At 39.2% G+C, this 13,996-nt stretch overlaps 1 protein-coding gene and 1 pseudogene across 2 annotated transcripts in view; one reads left to right on the forward strand and one right to left on the reverse strand.

The window, feature by feature from the left end:
* Window positions 1–6,794: 6,794 nt before the first annotated feature.
* Window positions 6,795–11,472, reverse strand: LOC107153835 (annotated as a pseudogene). The gene is made up of 2 exons (XR_001504963.2): window positions 9,405–11,472; window positions 6,795–7,969 (listed from the first exon to the last, which is right to left on the reverse strand). The product of XR_001504963.2 is annotated as a GTP-binding nuclear protein Ran-like (transcript).
* Window positions 11,473–11,711: 239 nt separating this feature from the next.
* Stk32a (serine/threonine kinase 32A) overlaps window positions 11,712–13,996 on the forward strand; it is a 122,318-nt gene continuing 120,033 nt past the window's right edge. Inside the window, exon 1 of the mRNA XM_015477577.2 lies at window positions 11,712–12,068. The gene's annotated coding sequence lies outside the window, so the exon portion shown is untranslated. The remainder of the gene's footprint in view (window positions 12,069–13,996) is intronic.

Consider the following 13,996-nt stretch of genomic DNA (forward strand, 5'->3'; position numbering starts at 1 on the left):
ACAAGAGGAAGTGAGGGGAAAGGGAAAAATAATACAAGGGGGAGAAATGAATGACAGTAGAGGGGGTAGAGAGAGAAGAGGGGAGGGGAGGAGAGGGGAGGGGGATAGTAGAGGATAGGAAAGGCAGCAGAATACAACAGACACTAGTATGGCAGTATGTAAATCAATAGATGTGTAATTGATGTGATTCTGCAATCTGTATATGGGGTAAAAATGGGAGTTCATAACCCACTTGAATCAAAGTGTGAAATATGATATATCAAGAACTATGTAATGTTTTGAACAACCAACAATAAAAATTAAAAAAATAAAAAATAAAATAGATTCATCACCTTCAAAAAATAATATTTACATCTGTTTCATATTTAGAGTTATGGACTGTCTAACTTTATAAGATAGATAGAAACAAATGCATTTTGGAGTTGATATTATTTAAAATTTTAGTTTAATACATATTTTATTAAATACTGTGCCTTCTTTCTTGTTGCCTGAACTATACAGATTTGTAGAAATTTTCTCCTGTTATCATGTTTTTATTCTAATGAAAAAAATGCATCTTTGTTTACTCTAACAATAACTAGATATGGTCCTCTGTCTTGATAAGCAGAAACTTTATAAAGTTTGGGGAAATGGAGAAGTAACTTGCTTAAGTTACTTGCCTGACTTACTCAAGGCTACTGTTTCATATCTTTTGAAGAAATTTCCCATTTTTTTTGTATGGAAATAACTCAGAAATTCAAAGCAAAAGCCAGAAATCTACATTTTCATTTGGAATCTTTAGGAAAATAAATAGTACTCATATGCAAATAAACTAGATGTTTTAGCTGCTTTGAGCCTCAGGAATCACCATTTGCAGAGGGAAAACAGCAACTCTGATTTAGGGTTGTCATAGTTCAAATCCAAGCTTAGATTTAATTGTTAACATCAACAAACATGCAACTTTGGAATTTTGTCTTTAATGCATGGATAACGAAGGCTACCTGAAATACTGAAATGAAGTGATCATTACTATACCTCTATTCCCTTTCATCAGCAGAGATAATTTCCAATGAATTAACAATTTCCATAACCTTGTCAGTACACATTTCTCAAATATCAGTGCAAAGGCAAATTTTATCAAATGAGCCAGTCCACTGGTTTCAAGTAAAAGGAGAAAAAGAAAAAATCATCCCAACAAAAACTCAGGCATAACAAGTACAGGAGGAAAATAGCATGCCCTAGGTCCCTTGAGTAACCCACCCCATGCTTTCAGTGTTCAATGGTTTAAGAAGCAAATAGTCCCATTGTCCTATGTTCTAGTACCTTAAGAATTTAAGAAACAAAATAATTCCCAAAGTTCAAAGAACTCTCCTCTAAAAGGTGATGTGTGGAAAAATAAGGTAAATGTATCAGATATCCTGGTAGGTTGACCAACAGTCCAGGTTTGCCCAGAGTGAAAGTCCTACCTCTTTGTAACTCCGCATCATTCTCAATCTTGATCACACCAAGATGGTGGTCACCCCCAACCACTGGTCACAGGACATGCTCCATCTTCATAGAATGGCAGCATTAGAGGGGACCACAGAAACTTACTTATTTCAAATTCTTCATTTTGCAGACGGAAAGCCAAAGCCTAGGTATGGGCTAAAGACATCCCCACAAATTCAGAGCTAACCCCAGGGACTGTTTCAGGTGAAGGTCAGCTCCACTGTGCTAATTTCAGATTTGAGAACATCATACAGAAGGAAACATTCTTGTAAGGGCAAAAAGCCTGGACTCTGACGCCAGACCACCCAGGCTTCTTCTCTATGACTTCAGAAAAGCTACCTGAGCTGCCAAAGCCCTGGTATTCTGCTTGAGCATTGGTGCTGTGAGCATTGAACAAGAGGGTGAAAATAAAATGCTGAGCTCAGTGCTCAGCACATAAAAACACTAAAAAACAATTTGTTATTCTTGCTAGTTTTCACCCATTTTTCTTCCCCACTATTAATATAACCCTCTTCGTTGCAATTAAGGTTTACTACTAGAGTAAGGAGGTAATTAAGACTCTACGTCTTTCTACTGTCATATATAACTAATTAGAACAAATAAAAAACAAACAAACAAAAAGAAATAAACACACACACACACACACACACAAGACTCTATCTCAAATTTTCACTGAAATCACGTGGACTTTAAAAACATCAAAGGACAGTGTTTCATACTTGAAATTCTCCTGAAAGAAGTCATTGTGCACTTGTGTCATGCTGATCTGAATAACTTCCAGCCCCTATTTTGAAAGATACCTCTTGGAATATGACAACTGCAAGAAAACCGCTAGTATTTTAGCTTCAAGGCACTCTGTAAAACTAGTGGCTCTCTACCACCATCACAATAACCTGATCCATTTTCTATAGATGCTAAACTCTCAAGAGCACTTGTCATCCTAAAATAAAGATGTTGTGTAGTTGAAATGACTTTATACAATAATAGGGTTTGCAGAAGTAAATTTTGATTGAGAAGTAATGCTTCATGAATAAACTAGTATTTGGAAGAATAGGCCTACTTTTGGATACAAGAAAGCAAAATATATGATTTCTCTTTGTTCCATTCTTCTTCTATAGCTCAATATTATAATTTATTAAAACGAAAGTCACCTCTGTACTCAGGAATTTCTGAAATGACAGATTAAGCAGAATTTTAGCAAACCAAGTTAGATGGCTTCTGAGGGCCACAGCACCCTTTCTTAGATTGCATCAAATTGAGAATTGTTTTGAAAGGCAAAGGACAACAGTTTACTCTTAATTTACATAGATACTTTAAGATATTTCACAATTTCCTGGTTTGACTGGCACCCTGCATTGGTCCATATTTGCCATTTGTAAGACTATCTCAAAGAAATAGTCCCCCCCCAAAAAAATAAAAGTCATAACAACTCTGGGAAAAAATATCTCATTACAGCATACACAGGCCAGACTCAAAAACAATTTATATCTAAATAGTGCATTTTTTCCCAATAGGTAAATTAAAATTATCCCCAGGATTCCATTATTTAGAAATGTATACAATAATAATCTGATGAAACAATGTTTACCCTAAACATGAAAAGTATGTATTTACACATTTATGATTTTTAAATGTCTCTCTAAGCAATTAAAAAAGAAATATAATGTCATCAGATGTGTTTTATAATGTCAGAGAACAACTCTTTGTTATTCTCTTTATTTGAGGGTCATTGTGAAGCTAACTCCATGTGAAGACATCACTATTACAAAACCACTAGGAGAAAAGGTGAAAATGGTAGGGTGCTCCTTAGTTTGTTATGCTCTCTAGGTAAATATCAAGTGCTCCTGGGTCTCAGAACAGGTGTGAATACATCTCATTACAGTATGCATAGACCGTAATCTGCTGCTGTATGACTGTGCAAGGGGCGTGTGTATTTGTGGGGAGGGAGGGGCTGGGGAGGGTGCCAGGACCAAGGGAGTCAAATTAGCTTGCATAAGAAAGTATGATAACTTCCTCCTCTCATTTTCTATATCATGACATTGTTCCATTTCTCATAAGAGTGGTGTAAACTAATGATGTGAAGATCTAAGTCAAGACGTGAGTGTCTGATTCTTCTTTTTCTTTCTTTCCTACTATTTTCTGAATTTTAATTGATACATCAAAATTGTACATGTTAATGATATCTCCATACATGGATACATTGTATAATATTCAAACTTTTGTATGTCCTCACACAGTTTTCTTTTTATAGCGAAAACATTCTTCATAATACAGAATTTATTTAACAAATTAATTTTTTTAAATATTTTGAGCTGCCATTCATAGAATATTTGGTAGAATACTGTGAGGAGTTGACATCGGACAGGCCAAGTATAAATATCTTGTCTTTGAAACAACTTCTTGGAAATGTTTTCTCTTTAAGGTTATAGTTTTTCATCTTTACATTTATGGTATAGAAAAATAGATTAACTTGCACATGTACAGAAACCACACAAAGACGAAATCTATACTGCAATGAAAATGAAATTGGCTTTTCCGTAAACCAGACCTGAGGGTTTGGAAAACTTAACTAAACAACTTGTTTTTGTTTCCTGTTCTGAAGGCAAATGGCAATACCACAGGATTTAAGGGTTAGCCGTGCAAATCACATACAGTGACATGATTGCTCGTTGCCTTCGTCATGTTCAGGTTATTGAACTTGCTGCTTTCTCTGAGTGCCCTCCTCCTCTACAACCGAGCACCCCACAGCTCCTGCGTTTCCTTGAACATATCTGCACTCTCTTGCACACACCTTTGTTCCACTGTTCCTCTGGTGGGGCCACTCTTGCTCCCTTCCCTTTGCACAACTAGCTTGTACTTAGTTTCAGCATCTTGCTTGAATGCTACTCTTCCATGACACCTTTGCTGGCAGCCCTAGACTGGACTGTGAACCTCAATTTTATGCACTCACAGAGCAACCTGACTTCTACCATCATGGCCTTATCACTCTGCATTAGAATTGTCTGTTTTTTAGTAGATGACAAACTCTTTAAAATAATCTGTATTGTTCAATGTTGTAGCTGTGGCTCCTAGCAATGACCTTTCAAAACCTACAGTAGTGCTGAAGAGGCAATGAGATGTACTTTCTTACAATTTTTGTTCAGAAGAGATATTTAGCATAACAGTTATATGCTTCTTGGGTACCTTCATGACACAGGGACTGCAATGAGCACTTTCACACATCATCCCACTTAGTCATTCCAACACCTTTTAGGAGTAGGTACTACCAAAATCCATATCATTAATTCAAGAAGTAAATATCTCAGAATTTAAATTACTTGCACAAGGGCATGAAGTTTTGGGTGGCAGAATCAGGAAACAACCTCATTTCTATCTGATGCTAACAATAACTGCTCAACAAGGACTCTCTACTGTGCATGTTTTCTGGAGGGTAGTTGAACCAGTGAAACCTCAATTAATGTGTGGAATGAAGGAGTATAGGGATATATATTTATATTTATAACAATAAAAACTCATTTCTTCTAAGCTGTAACTCATACCCATTTTCTTCTCTTTCTTGTTTTCAATTATTTCCTTTTTAGTTTTTGATGGATCTTTATTTTATTTATTTATAAGCAGTGCTGAGACTTGAACCCCATGCCTCACACATGCTAGGCAAGCACTCTACTATTGAGCCACAACTCCGGCCCTTCAGTTACTTTCTAATAAGCATGAATTCAGGAATTTTTTTTTCTTTGCAAGTATAGTTTATTTTGGGAAATCTTTGCTCTTTCCCGGACATTTCATGATTTAGAAATCTCAAAGTTCACTTGGGTTTGAAATTACCTTTTTCAAAACAAATTCGAATAGCAAAAATGCTCCGTATTTTTTCCTGTATAGACATGGTACTTTTCCTTAAAGTTATTTTGTTTTAATAAAACGATTTCTAGTAGTAACTGTGCAGTATAAAACTTCCAAGACTTTCCCATCAGGTGCTGACTTCTTATAATATGGGAGAACCTTTCCTGTTTGTATATACAGACAGAATTATGTACCCCACATACATAAGAAAGTCTGCTGTGTAGCAGACCTAACTTTTCACAGAACCAAGATCTATGCTCACTATTTCTATAGGAAATACTAGAAATGACAGAAAATCCAGGCAAAAGTAATATATTTTGCAACAATTTTCTTCCAATGAATAACTTATATGTACTCTCCCTCCACATATTGAACAGGTAAGCAGTGTCCAAATTTATCTGTTACATGGACTCAGAATGTCATGAATACTGGCATTTCAGAGGTTACAAACATATGTCATTCCAATTAGGGGAAAACTTCATCTCACAGGCTGCTAACACCTGGCTCTGAACATAGCATAGCATACACAGCAAATTGGATTTTTAAATAAACCTGTTCATGAAAGCTTATATAGTAACTACATTAAATCTTATTTTCCCCTTATTTCATTAAAAAGTGATCCTTTCTACCTTCTTCCAAGGTAGGATATTGTCTAAATATAATCTGACATTTAAGAACTTTGCTATTGGATTAGAATACAGAGCTATTAATGAGATTCCTAAATGCTACAGAAGTTTTGATGGATCAAACTCCTTAGGCAAGACAGACCTAATTGATTTCTTCCCCAATTCATCTTCAAACATGGGAACATCAAGCAAGATAAAGGCTCAATCTAATAGGGCTTCACATTTACTGGGCATTGTGGTAATGTTCTTTAGCTATTGTTTTACTTAACACTATCTATAAATATTCTTTGGGGTGGTGGACATCAAAAGCCCTACTGTCTTTCCCTTTAATCCATATTTAAAAGTTTGGGAGTACTTGAAAGCAGCAGGTAAACATGGAACATCTTCCTGGAGTACTGATTTTGGACATTTAACACTGAGGAAAAAAGGCAACGTGAAATTTACACTCATTTCTAACAGAACTTTACTTGGCCCGTCAATTGCAATTTCCTTCAACTTCTGAATGCTCACTTTAGAAGGGGGTCAGTCACCTTTGCCATCAAGTAAAAGCAATAACCACCTTTTGAAATGTTTATTATCTTTATGCTGACAGGTCTCCTGAGTTCTGAAGTTCTTCCCCAGGTGAACCTCACTTAGCCAGGGTGACGGTAGGGCAGACATTGCTCTAACCCAAGCACCATCTATATTTACAGTATAACCAGTCACATCTGGTTTGTGTGACATGACTCAAACAGGCATAAAAGCAGACACAAGGATTTCAAGTGAAGTCACAGAGGAATGACAGTTTAGAAACTGAGATGGCACAAGCTGCCCTACTCTATTGGTTTTGAGTGCTTATAAACAAGGGAGGAGTTCACTAGCTTAGATATTTAATACAACTTTATTCTGATTCTAAACAAAAAGGAATGGGAATGACAGTAACAAGATTCACCAATGAACATTGTGATGTGACAGTAGTAGTCATATTTGAAACTCAAGAAGGAAACAAGTACGTTCCAAACAGCTAATTATGCAGGTCCAAAAAATGCAGATTTTTTTTTAACATTCGCTCTGAAGCCCATTCATCTCCTTCAGCATTCCATAAATAAAGTACATGTCTGCTCAGCTAGATTTTAGTAAAGTGGCACACATGCATCACACTGACAGTTGCCTATAAAACTAGACTTCTGACGCGGGGCTTCAGCTTCATCTCCTCCCAGGTCATCGTCCTTGTCTGGTAGAGCAGTTGTCTGAGCAACCTCTAAATCATGCTCATATTGCGCTGCCAAAGCGGGGTCCATGCCAACCTCTGGTGGGGCAAGAGCAGGCATGGCAACAAACTCCAAGTCAGAGTCTCCAGTGAGCTTTCTAGCGAGCCAGAGGAAGGGCTTTTCAAAGTTGGAGTTACTTTTGGCTGAGATGTCATAGTGCTGAAGATTCTTCTTTCCCTGGAAGACAACAGATTTTGCCTTCACTTTCCTGTCCTTAATGTCCACTTTGTTGCCACACAACATGATGGGGATGTTTTCACACACTCTACAAAATCTCTATGCCAGTTAGGCACATTCCTGTAAGTAACTCTTGACATCACATCAAACATGATAACGGCACACTGGGCTTGGATGTAGTAGCCATCCTTCAGGCCGTTGAACTTCTCCTGGCCCACCGTGTCCCAGACGTTGAACTTGATGGGCTCTCTGTTGGTATGGAAACTCCCTGCCCAGCGTGGCTATATACTTCTTCTCGAACTTGCTGGTCAGGTGGTGCTTCACGAACATCTTCTTCCCTGTGCTGCTGTCACCCACCAGCAGGAGCTTGTACTGCATCTGCGGCTCCCCCAGTGTGGCCATCACAGCGAACCTTCCAGAAACTGGGAATATTTTGATGCTATGTCTATCTTTTATTTGAGGCAGGAGAAATAAAAAGTTCCCATAATTTCCTAGAATCTTTTTCCTCTCTCTCAGGTAAACCACGGCCAACTCACAGGCTGAGTAGTAAGACAGCACTTTATGTTGTCCACCTTCTTGTCTCCATCTCCTGGCCTGGAGCCTTTCCCACTGTAAATAAAGGATCAACATGGCAGGAAGGAGTTATTAAAGAGATAATGAACTTGAGTGACAGAATTCATTACCATAGAAACAGTAAACTTCAATCATGGAATGAAATTAGAGAATAAAATGGAGGATCTTTGCCAAGATAAGATCTAAAACAAAAATATTTTTTTGGGGGGGGATTATTATATATACAGTTTCTCAAAGTGATTGTGTTTGTAGAAGTGGACAAACTGGATACAACTGAACACTGAGTTGGATTCAGCAAATCTTGGAACATTTCCTAACTACGAGGCATTGTGCTAGGACCTGGTTATAACTATGGAGTATTTTCTTATTGTTATAAAACCTCAGCTTTCTAATAACAACACGATTTGCATATCAGACCAAGAAAAAATAAAGCTTTATCTTATATACATAGGGCAGAGTGACCTTACTAAAACTAAACTCCAATGAGTCTATTTTTTCTGCTAACACATCTAAAGTTTTCCTACCACTGTCATGTTTAGAACTTCAAGCTGTTTTTCATACTATATTTGGTTCTTTAAGATCTTTTCCTCAGCTGGGCATGGTGGCACATGTCTGTCTCAACCACTTGGAAGGCTGAAGCAGGAAAATCATAAGTTTGAGACCAGCCTTGGCAATCTATCAAGACCCTGTTTCAAAACAAATTTAACAAAACTAAAAATAGCTGGTGACATAGCTCAGTGATAGAGTGCCCTTGCTTTGTGGTAGAATATATCTTCATTATATTTTCCTCCTGAGTTTCTCAATGAAAAGAACAATGGAAATAAATCAACATGTATTATTTTCTTGAATAACTCCTCTGTGCCAAACTCAAGTTCAGTGTTGTACATTTAATGGTAGGCAAGATGATGCTATATGGAAACTATATTCAATGGGGGAAACAAAGAAAAGGAGTTACACAAACAAAATAGTTATAGCTCCTAAAGAGTGGTGAGACAAGAAATTAGGGTCTACAGCGGAGAACGGAGGGAATGGCGGGGGGAAACAACTTCAGGAAAAAGGTTGAGGTAAGATCACAGTAAATGTGAGCTGAGGAAGGTGAGATGGTGCCAACTGAGGTTTCTGAAAACGTGCATAAATAAGGAAGAGCTATTCAATGTCCACAGTGGGGTGAATTAGGTGTGATATTCAAATAGCAGAAGGCAGGTGGGCTGGAGTGGAGTGAGCAGAGGAACACCAACCCTAGATGAACTGGACAGAGAGGCAGGGGACTGACACCACAAGGCCAGGCTCCTGGAGTAGAGTGTCCTTTTATTCTAAATGCAATGGAACCCAGTGGAGAAATTTATGGCAAGAATGACATGGTTGAATCTGTCTGTTATTAAAGTTTGTGTTGAGAGCCATATGATTTAGATTTTACATCTTAAAAATTCTATGTATCTGGACAAGACTGCGTCAAAGACTTTCTTATTACTTCATCCTTCTGTCCACTAGGGGGCTCCAGAGATTGTCATGATATTATGTGGCCTCCTCTCCCATGTATCTTCGCTGTGCTGTGGCAGTCTCCAACAGCTGTTTAAGACAGGAACACCAACAAAAGAGTGAGCATAACTGAATGAATTAAAGACAAAAACATCATCCGCTCTTTTAAACAGCAGTCATTGAAAAGACTGCAAATTATAGAGTAATAAGGATCATGTTTTTCTACAAAATTTATGATATATCAAGCCTGTACTGCATTAGAACTGATTAGTTTTTGGATGAAAGTGACTGAACCAACAGAAGAATGATTTATACAGCAGGTATGAGAAGCATTAGTACGTAACTTGGTTGTCTGTTCATTGAAATCACAACCTTAATAATTGCCAGTTTCTGAGTGCTTACTCTGTGTTGCCTACCAACCTATCAAATGCATTTTATATGAACATACATACATATATGTAAAATGCATTATATACATATAATATCTCATTTAAGCTTCCATCAATCACAGGTGACAGAGATGACATTGGTCCCTTTACTGAAATTATAAAACTAAAAGATCAAGGTCTCTAAATTGGCCACTATCTCAGAGACTTAAGTGGCAGTCTGAGCATTTGGTGAGACTGTGACTCCAAACCCTCTACACCAAACAGAATACCACAATGAAGAAGTTTCCAGGAGCTTCAGGTCCTGTCTCAGCCCAGTTTCTTGAAGTTTCCATTTGTTTGGTGATTAAATGGATATCAGTATGTCCTCAGGGTGAAAAGATCATAATAGGTTCAGCAAATTTATACTGCATGCCCAATGCCATGAAGATAATTAGTTTTGTGAACTACTAAAGGTTACACAAAACAACAAGTTTTTTGACAGGTGCCTGATATCCACTTTAAAAACCATACCCTCTGCCAAAAAATAAATCCCTTAAATAGTCTACTTTTTTCCTGAACTTGACTGATTTTAGCTCTCTTTTGCATCTTGCCCCAATTTCACATTAAATGTTAATTTATAGCATCAAATCTTCCAGACAGGATCTTTGTACCACAACAAAAGGTACAAAGAACAGCAGCATGGCAAGTAAGTGTCTACCCAGCTCTGTCACTAACTCACTTTGGCAAATCCTTTCTTCTGGACCCCAAATGCAAAATAAGCAAGTGAATTAACTACAGTTGAAAGTTATTGTAAAATACTAGGGAAGAACTAACCTATGTCTGAGATGAGAAAAAGAACAGGGAGGAGCTTTGAGAACAATGGAGTTATCCTGAAATATTCCTTTAATGAATACATTGTGAGAATTGACTCAGTGCTTTCACAGTTATTTGAGATATTTAAGATTCATCAAGCACCATTCTAAGAGTCAGTTGTAAAAATGGTGTACCAGGCCCGTGGAGCTTCTGTACTCTCTGGAAGTTTCCATCTAGATAGATCAAACAGCAGGAGTCTGAAAAAGACATTCAACCACAGACACATGACTGCTTGTCCAACACAGTTTAACATTTTTTTCAAGTTGCCAATAGGAAATGGAATACATAAGTCTTGTTTCCAGTTTCTCTTTACAAATCTGAGTATCTGGCATTGCCACGAGGCAGGGAATTGTGAATCTGCATAGAAGCAGTTCCCACCAAACCCCCATACTAGGCTCACACTGTCCTAGTCTCTCTGCCCCACCACAGTCCCTGTCACACACCCTCACCATTTTAGAAGCAACTGATGAGCTAGTTCTCCCTTGATTTAAGTGTGTGTCACTCCTGGATTAGAGTAAAGCAATAACAAGTTATTTCCACCGTGTTGGTCATTACGAAGGGAATTAGAGGAAGCAGTCATAGCAGAGAATATGAACACTTACACCCGCGTTGCCATCTTCTTTGCGCTTCTTATCCCTGGCACCCACTTTCACAAAGAGACTGTGAAGGTAATGAAGACCATGGGAAAATTGGAGCAGGGAGTCAGTGGGTCTACACAATGTTCTCTCCTCTCATTGTTAGGCTACACTGGGCAATATTTCCTGTCTCTGAGCCTCAATTCCCTCAGCAATAAAAGGAGTAAATATACCAGCCCCATACTCCTTAAAGGGTCTTTCCTGTGAGAACTGGTAAAATTCTCATTCTGTTGGATTTTCCCCATTCCCCAGAGAAGTCTTAAGGGAAGTCTTGCCTCTCCGCATCTAAGATCTGCAGGCGGCTACCTGCCACCACCACATCCACCCCCAACGCAGCGCTACGCGGGTCCTTTCCAGGGGTCACTTCAGGGGAACTCCGCCCCAGTCCGGGAAGTTGGGGAGCGCTCTGCGACGGGGAGGCTCCGGACCCGGCCGGGGCGCCGCTGGATCCCCGCCGTCCGCTTGGAACCGCGCCCACAGCCCTCTCCTCCCGCCTGGCTCTCCCCGGGGCCCTTGTCCGGCCTCTGCGAGAGACGCACGGTCCCCTGGCGACTGGCTCTCACCCAGGCGACTGCCCGACGGTTTCTGGGGAGGGCGCCGACTGGGACGCGGGTTGGCAAGCTGCTCCTCGCCTCCCTCCCGGGTGGGGGAACCGCCCCACCTCCACGCGCGCTCGGGCGGCGCTCGGACCCTTCCGCAGCTGCAGGTGCCAGTGAGCCCCAACGCAGCGCCACGTCGCCCTGCCCCGCGCTCGCAGTCGCCGCCGCTGTGTCCAGGAAGGTAGGTGCCTTTCCTTTATCTCCTTGCTGTCTGAGTTCTCTTCTCCCGCTCCCTGGATGGAAGCATCATTCTGAGCTGCATGGGAGAAGTGAAGGATGAATGGGGACCAAGTGAGTGGTGAAATGCATATATTCCTCCTGCTCCTACTGTATAATAAGGTAGCCCTACTGGGAAACTAGGAAGTGAAGTGTAAAGAGAGATAAGAGGAAGGCAACAGGGTGAGATAATCCACACGACCAGACGCAAGATGGGACCAATCCTAGCTACCCTGCACCTCACCTGCTCCCTGAGCCCCACACTGACTCAGGCCCAGACATAGATTTCAATAAATATTTGCTAGGTTGAGAGGTATTTCTTCTTTTTTCCCCTATCCAACTTCAAAACAAGCAAAATCTACTTTTGATGGTTTTCTTCAGAACCCCACAAGGCTGCAGTATTTGAATATTTTTACGTGGGAGAGTAAAATGTGTTGTATTCACATAACGGACTGCTATACATCACTTAAAAATCAGAAATCAGTTTGGTGGGGAGGTAACCCAGAGAGATAGAGGATCGCATGCTCTATGCCAGCCTTGCAATTTAGCAAAACTCTCAGCAACTTAAAGAGACCTTGTCTCAAAATTAAAAATGAAAGGTGGAGATGTAGCAAAGTGGTAAAGTGCCTCTGGATTCAAACCACAGTACCCTACCCCCCTGACTCCCAAAAAAGAAAGCAGAGATCAACATATATGAACCCTTAAATCTTAAAAATATAATGGCAAATGAGCATAGCAAGATGCAATTTTACATGTCATATGACATGTAAAATTGTAGAAAGTGGAGTGTAAAAGGTACATCAGATTCATGATTGTGGCTGTCTTTGGGAAGTATGATGGGGAATCAGTATGGCACAAGAGTTAATGTGGAAATAATATTTACCTATAATTTTTGATATCTAAAAATAATGAAGCAAGATTGAAAATACAAATAAAAATTACTAAGTGTGTTGTTAACTTGGATATTTTTCATAATATTTCCTTATTTCAAAACTCTGTTTCTTCACTGGTTTGAACAGGGGGAATGGGGGAAGGGAGGGGAGATGGGAATGGGAAAGACATTATGAATCAGACATAACTTTCCTATGTTCATATATGAACATCAGACCAGTGTAACTCCACATCATGTAAAACCACAAGAATGGGAAGTCCATGTATGTGTGATATGTCAAAATACATTCTACTGTCATGTATAACTAAAAAGAACAAAAAAAAATCTGTTTCTAAATATTTCTCAATTTAAGTGCCCAAATAAAGAGAAATAAGATATATCTATGCCCATGTTGTGACAATGAAATCTAAACAGTTTTATCAGAAGTTGCAGCCTTCTTGCATGACACTTCATGTTCTCCAGTTCTAGAAGATGATACCTCTTCACCCAGAAGCCTTAGCTGCACAAAGAAGTTCACTTCCTGCCAAATCCCAAGAGTATTGTCCAAAGGTGAAATATTGATATTGGAAAACTAGTCTGCAGTTAATAATCTGAAAATTGGCCTTGTCATGGTAGAATCTGAACACTCCCTGTGTTCCTGCAAGACAAATATCTCTTCCTTTTTATGTGTTCTACATTTAGGATTTTCATTTCTATGCATGGAGGCAGCCCTCTTAATGCTTATCTAATGCTGTTGACTTAAAACCAGGAGATGAGGAAAGGTAGGGTATTTGTTAGAAGAGAGACCTATAGTTCTACTGGCTTTTTTTTTTTTTGGCAGAATGGAAAGAATGCCTCTTGATTTTTCCAGCCAGAGGAAGATTGATTTCTTTTTGGATATGAGGCTAACTTATTTAATTTAATTAAATTAACTAAATTTAACTGGGGGAGAGACAGAGGAGGGCAATCCTAGATGGGATTGTGTAGGTTAGGCCCAATGGAGAAGATATTAAACCATCACC

The sequence above is a fragment of the Marmota marmota genome, unplaced genomic scaffold (genome assembly GCF_001458135.2).
Source record: "Marmota marmota marmota unplaced genomic scaffold, marMar, whole genome shotgun sequence".
NCBI lineage: Eukaryota > Metazoa > Chordata > Mammalia > Rodentia > Sciuridae > Marmota > Marmota marmota.